Source organism: Ochotona princeps, chromosome 17, assembly GCF_030435755.1.
Source record: "Ochotona princeps isolate mOchPri1 chromosome 17, mOchPri1.hap1, whole genome shotgun sequence".
Classification (NCBI taxonomy): Eukaryota; Metazoa; Chordata; class Mammalia; order Lagomorpha; family Ochotonidae; genus Ochotona; species Ochotona princeps.
The window spans coordinates 7,427,994-7,435,367 of NC_080848.1; positions in this window are offsets into that span (position 1 = coordinate 7,427,994).

Genomic DNA, 7,374 nt, shown 5'->3' on the forward strand with positions numbered 1-7,374 from the left:
CACATTAGTGGTCACCACTGTGCAATGATTTCTTTCTTGAAATCTCTACCTAGCCCCTTTCCTAACACACATCTTCCATGAACTTTCTGAAGGCTTCCCACATACATGAATTTCAGAATGTCTTGCCCCAAAATAAATATTCTTTCTACAAACCTATGTGTAAGATTTGAAAGGATTCGTAGCTGCAGGCATCTGCCAGGAACCTTGGGATGTTATCCTCATGGATCACAAAGCACTCCCGCACTCAAGAACTATTGCCTGGTTGATTAAAAGAAGGAGAGAACAGAGAGAAAGCGGGCCAAGGAAGGCAGGGAGGACAGCTAGGAGCAAGCAGCCGGCATTTTTTTTTTCCTTCCGCATCACCATATTTACAGCCTTGCCACATATAGATGTTGTTTTTGCTTCCTTTTTTTTTTTTTAACTAACCATCTAGAGCCCATGTGATATTCTGGGTGTATCTGCATCTGAGACAGAACAGCACATTGTGATCTATCTTTAACTCCCAGGACATACAGCAACAGTCTATGTCCCCTGAGGAGTCCTGGAATAATCAACACTTCTTTGAGCAATCATTAAAAATAACTGAAGTAAGTTTAATTTCATCCCAGGCCCTATCTTTGGATGCCATGAAGATGAGGTAGAGGAATGTGTATTTCCATTTCATTTGGTGTCAAAGTAAATACTTTTATTCAAGTCAAACCTAGGAGCATGCTAACTTGTAACCCCATTTCATCTGAAAAGATCATATGGATGGGCCACTGTGCTACATCAGGTTAAACTGTGGCTTGGGAAGCTGGGCTCCATTACTGGAGTGCTGGCTTCAGTCCTGATTCCACTGCTGATCAAATGTCCTGCTGATGCACACTCTGGGAAGTAGCAGATGATCCATCATTCAATAGTTGAGACCCTGGTACCACAGGGGAGAGACTCAGATGGAGTTTGGGCTCCTGACTTTGACTCACTCAGTCCTGACCCTAGCAGACATTTGAAGAGTGAAAGTAGGTGAACTCTCTCTCTCTCTCTCTCCACTAAACAAATAAAGGATAAACAATCTCTCAGCATCCTCTAAATAGCAGCCTATTATTTTTTTTACACTTGGCTTTGAATTTCATTTGTCCACAAACATTCTGACGTATCCTCACACTATTTTTTTCCTATACAGATCTCTCATGATAAAATTTAACCTTTTTTTTTTTTTAAGATTTTATTATTATTGGAAAGCCGGATATACAGAGAGGAGGAGAGACAGAGAGGAAGATCTTCCATCCGATGTTTTACTCCCCAAGTGAGCCGCAACGGGCCGGTGCGCGTCAATCCGATGCCGGGAACCTGGAACCTCTTCCGGGTCTCCCACGCAAGTGCAGGGTCCCAAAGCCTTGGGCCGTCCTCGACTGCTTTCCAAGGCCACAAGCAGGGAGCTGGATGGGAAGTGGAGCTGCCGGGATTAGAACCGGCGCCCATATGGGATCCCGGGGTTTTCAAGGCGAGGACTTTAGCCGCTAGGCCACGCCGCCGGGCCCAGTTTAACCTTTAAGAACAGTAATTTATAGCAGTGAGAGATGATAAACAACAATAATAACAGAAGAATTATAACAATACAGTGTAGGGACAGTATTTTTTTAACTTAAGAGCTATTTCTGGAATGTTCCAATTTAATATTTTTAGACCTTGACAGACCATGGGTAAATGAAACCACAGGAAGGGAAACCATGGATAAGGCAGTCATGTTCTACTCAGTGGAGGGCATCCTGCAAGTGTCAAGTTCCTGACTCCCAAATGCCTCTTGCTCATGTCTCCTTACTTAATCTGCGTGTTTGCTCTGAAACATGTAGGTTTCTCTAATTGTCTCTGGTTCAATTATACTAGACTCAGTGCCATCATTCATTGCTATTTCCTTTACACAACTCTAGATGTGAGATCAACAGCTGCACCAGGAATGACTGCTCCTCTTCTCAATTTTCACTGCCCCTTCCCTCTCTCTCAGCCTTCCTGTAAATGTGAAGCCCAGTTCTTGGAACACGGCGGCCGTCTGTTGAGATCTTTCCTCTTGACCTTCCTAATGCCTTTCCGTTAGAACCAGAATTTTTTAGAATCAAGTGGATCTGTGGCTCTTCCCATCACTGGTTCATGCACCTGCTTTTTTGTTTTCCAAGGAAGCAGTTGAGGGTTGCGTCTTTGATTTTGTCGTGTGGTTTCTGTTTGTGTTCTTCGGAAGAATCCCGCGGTCCTCGTGCTTGGTAGATGCCTAGCATGTTCTTGCTGCCTCTGTGGTCAGATCTGCATTCCATTGAGCAAGACATTGCTTCTTTCTTTTCCTCTTCTTATTCATTTAGCTGATGTGGGTGTCTTCTATGGGGAACTGCCAAATAAAAGGGCTTTTACTCTGTCAACTCCTTTGAAGTACTGTTGGGCAGATGAAACATGCATGCAGTTATCTACTTCACTCAAATCAATTAATATCACCTAAGCTAACTGTTCCCATGCCTGCTCACACACAACAAATATATGTATATATATATATATATATATATATATATATATATATATATATATATATTAAATGCTGATTTATTCATCAAGCCATGCTGAATTAAACTACGAGAATTGTAAGTCTCAATCTAGGGATATTGAGGCTTAAATGAATGCGTTTCTCTAGCTTAAATTTCATATATCTAGATTTAAAAATTCAGAAAAAAATAAACTAAAAATACATAAATGTAAAATGACTCATATTTCTTAAAGCATTTAATCCTTTTCATGACAAATGGTTTTAACTATGTAAACACTAACTTCATAAGCACAGAAACACTAAATGTTGTAATTTCAATGCCCTGTGCCATGATATTTATGCAATATTTGGAAGTTTCTTTTGTGCTCCTGGGATTCTGCCTAACCTATTCCTACAGATTTTTAAATTGATTTTTAACGAGTGTTTCTTAAACTTACTATGCATTTCTCCAAAAATGTTATCTATTTATTTTACTTGAAAAGCAATAAAGAGATAGAGGATAAGGATATGGCTCATGATGAAGATAAGTAACAAAAGGGTCTCTCATTCGCTGATTCACTCCCAGAAGTCTGCAACAGCAGGGGATGGGTCAGGCCAAAGACAGAAGCCAGGAGCTCTACATGCGTGCCCCATGTGGTTGCTGGGACCCATGTACCTGACCTATGACCTGTTACCTCCCACGGTGCATAATTGAACACAGGCACTCATCTGGCATGTGAGTGTTCCAAGAGGTGTCTTCACAATGGGCCCAAACACTCAGTCCCTGTGCTCATGTTTAAGTGTTTAAGTGAACAAGCAATTGAGTTATTGCGTTCATGCTGTAAGTTGTCACCAGTGAACACGAAAGCCAAACGTATGCACCTATGGGAAGGCAAGGTTAATGGGCAAGTGCAGTAATATAATTGTTTTCAAAGAAATCCAGACCTCATCAAATGAAATATAAGCAGTAATTCACAGCATTAGCCCATTCACCCATTAACATGGGTCAATAACAACCCCAATCATTCTTTTAAAGATATATCTATTCATTTTTAAAGTTACAATTACAGGGAGAGAAAGAGATGGCAGAGTCAGAGAGAGGAGTCGCCCATCTGTTGATCTACTTCCCAGATGACCACAATGACAAGGGCTTGACTAGGCTGAAGCCAGGAGACAGAAGCTTCTGTTTAATCTCCATTTGAATGGCAAGGGCCCAACACTTGGGCCATCTTCTACCACTTTCTCTAGGCCATTAACAGGGAACTGGATCAGAAGTGGGACAGCCTGGACACAACTTGGCTCCTGTATGGAATGCCAGCTATGCAGATAGCAGCTTTCCTCTGTGAGGCCGCAAAGTTGATCCCATCCTGGATGAAATGCTGAGAAGAAAACACCAGTTACTGTGCTCACATAAATTGTGGTTCTTTATAATGTAACACAACACTTAGCATTAAATAAAGTCAAGAAATGGGTTAAAATACTGGATCTGGGTACCAACACCCAGATCCGGTGGCTCATCTTTCACTTGTGATGTCTGAACCCCAAAAGGGTGTTTGCCTGAGTACTTTGAATTTCTTCTCCTTTGCATCCATTTCCCTACTAATGGCCTGGAGAAGCAGCAAAAGATGGCCCAAGACCCAAAAGAAACTCTGAAAAATAATACTCCTTTTGCCACGTGGAATTTGTAGACAAAGATACAGTTGTCAAGATAGTCTGAGAAATGCACAAACTGAAGCAGTGGATTAAAATCCTTAAAGGACAACTCCTACTTCTTTTTTGCTTAATCTTATGTTTAAAATTCAACATCACAAAGACTTAAACAACTATGATAGTTTGATTTGCACCACTGATTTAAGGGGATTTCAAAAAGCTCAAGTAACAATAGAATTAAAAGATAATTTGTCAGGGCCAACAGTGTAGCTTAGTAGGTTAAGCCTGTCCCTGTGGTGCTAACATCCCAAATGGCTAGTGGTTTGAGTCCCAGCGGTTCCACTTATGATCCAGCTCCCTGCTAATGTGCCTGGGAAAGCAAAAATGACGCCCCTACCCCTTAGGCCCCTGTACACCTGTGGGGAGACCCAGAAGAAGCTCTAGACTCCTATTTTTGGACCAGACCCGTCCTGGCTGTTGTGGCCATTTAGGGAGTGAGCCAGCAGAGGGAAAATAACCCTGTCTCTCTTTCTCTCTGTAAATCTGCCTTGCAAATAAAAATAACTAAATCTAAAAAAGAGAAAAATGTATTTAGGTGCAAACAAAATTGAAATCCATGCAGTTTTTTTTAATTATTTATTATTTTTAATTCATTAATTACATTGTATTATGTGACACAGTTCCATGCAGTTTTTAAATAACATGCACTTCCATGAGCATTTTAAAGATCGTTCAAACACATGGCTTCCAATTTCTAACGTGCTTTTAAGTTCGTTTTTACATGAAATTTTGTGAAGTTCATACTTAATTTCCAGTTGCAGTTTCTAAAACACAGTTATCACTGATATCGTGCTCATTTAGTATTTGTTGATTTGCTTCCATGAAAATGCTAAAACATTCCTCTTCCAGTAAATTTACTACTTAAGAAAGAGTACTGCCTAAAACCTCACTTTTCCAAGATCAGGGTAGCCCTTTTCCAAAAGCAATGTTTTTTATTAAAGTTTTCAAAGGTTGTCCAGAATTATCCTGATCAATTTAAGCTTTCCTGTAATTCTTTGAAAGGAAGATTTGAAGTTAACAACAAGATTGCCAGATATCAGGTTAGTGACCTCAAGGGCTCATTTTCTGTGTCACCAAAAAATGTTTATTTCCTTGCACCAACTCATTATCTGGTGAAAATAAGCGATATAGCCTCTTTATGAAATGATATCTTTATTCTGAGTCACACCAGGCGGGTTCTATTCATTTAGCCTAATTAACAATCTTTGCCATATGGCATGAAATAATGACCCATATTTTCCAATAATTTTTGGTTTAAAATATCAGCGTAAATTCTTTTGATAGTTATGCATCCTAAAAAAATACCAAAGCTAACTAATGAGCTTTGATCCTTTTTATTTTACTGCTATAGAATTAATAAATCCTTTTTTTATTATCTCAGGAGAAAGAACATGTAACAATATTGAGGAAGATTTTTCAACTAGGATTATCGTAGACAAGAAGGTAATGGAGGAATAATTGAAGACACAATGCAAAATATCACGTGTCTAGTTAATGCCATTTGGCTGCTTGTGTCAATGCGCAAAGTCAGTGAGCAGAAGCTGGAAAACCTAGTTGGTGGCTTACAGTTAAGGTCAGACCAAAATTGCTTTCAAACACCGGATGGATCAAGTTCCCCCATGTAGCCTCCTTGGCCATTCTTGACAAAATCTGAGTAGGAGTCCATATGAGTCAGGAAGAGCACTAAAAACGTTTGCCATAGAAAGAAAGGAGATCTAAGTGGCATAATTTCCACTTTATCTTTCACAAAAATGTATTCGTGTTGCTAATTTTTAGAGTTTGAAGGTGCCCTTTTCTGATTCTCCATATTGGTAAAAACACGTGAGAAGAAGCATGGCCAAAAAGCCTTTATTTGGAGGGATGGGAAGAGTTCCAAAGGTAGTTCCTCTTTTTCTGAGACTGATTTGTGACATGTATCACTGTGGAAGTCCCAAGGACTTCTGTCTGCAGTAAGTGTAGCTATTAAATGAAACACAAATTCAGCCATCTTAATTATGTTAGACCAGAAAATTCGGTCTCTTCGGTCTTTCATGTATTAACTTTTAAGGGTTTTTTTTTTTCTTGTGTGTAGTCACTGCATTATTTACTGTTTTAAAGTCTTTATTTCTTCTTCAGTACAGGATTCTCAAGCAAATTGCAACTTAAAGTGAGCCAGAGAAGCAGCATTGTTTCTGGGTGACCATGACACTAGTGAATCTTCCCCTTGTCTGTCCCACCACAGACCCACCCAGTGAGTTACCTTCCATCTCTAAGATATTGGCTGTGCATTTCCCACAAACTCCTGAAAAAAATACACAATGCAACTGATACAAGAAAACGAAAGTGACAGTGGAGGGAACTGTATCCTAACAAGCATTCAAAACGACCCAGGAGTTTCTCCGAATCCTGGTTCAGGATGCTGTGACCACTGGAGAGAACCTCCAGGAAAGCAAAATGGACTGATAGCAATGGCTGATCCTCCTCCTGGCATTTGCTTCTCTCGTGGCATAAGCCAAATGGCAGACAGAAAAAAAAAAAAAAAGAAGCCTGCCCTTTGTCCATTCTCACTTCTGGGACTCATTTGTCAAAAGATTGTGTCTAGGCAGGCTTTGCAGTGGAACACCCTGGCTCATATTCATCTAGGGTATGAGTTCATTGTATGTGGGGAGCGATAGCTTACTTTAAACCTCAGATACCAAATTCAGCACAGTTAGCAAAACACATAGAATGTATATTCTCTCCACTCCCTTGACTGTTAGAGCTCATTGGTAAACCAGTTGACAGAAAGCTCTCAGGCCACACAAAGAAATTGTGTGACTCCTCCAGAGATGAACCACCTTACATTATATCTATTCTCCATACCGTTATCTCAAATGGCATAGCAAGAATGGGATTCAAATATATCAGATTTACAGATTCCAACATCACATCCAACATTGATGGGGCTGGCAGCATGAAGTATTCATGCAACGAAGACAAATAAAATGTGCCTTGCATATGTCAGAAGGAACGAAACTGGCCATGCTTGCCTCCGGCGGCAGTGCACATCAGCCCTGGGGAATGATTCATTGCTGGCCTCTTCAACTTCAGTTCATACCAGGAGAACAGGGACAGACTCCTTGCCCACCATAAAGGAAGACATATAACAGGGCTAACAAAGCTCCGTGGGTCAAGTTGCAGCAAGAGTGATGGCAAAT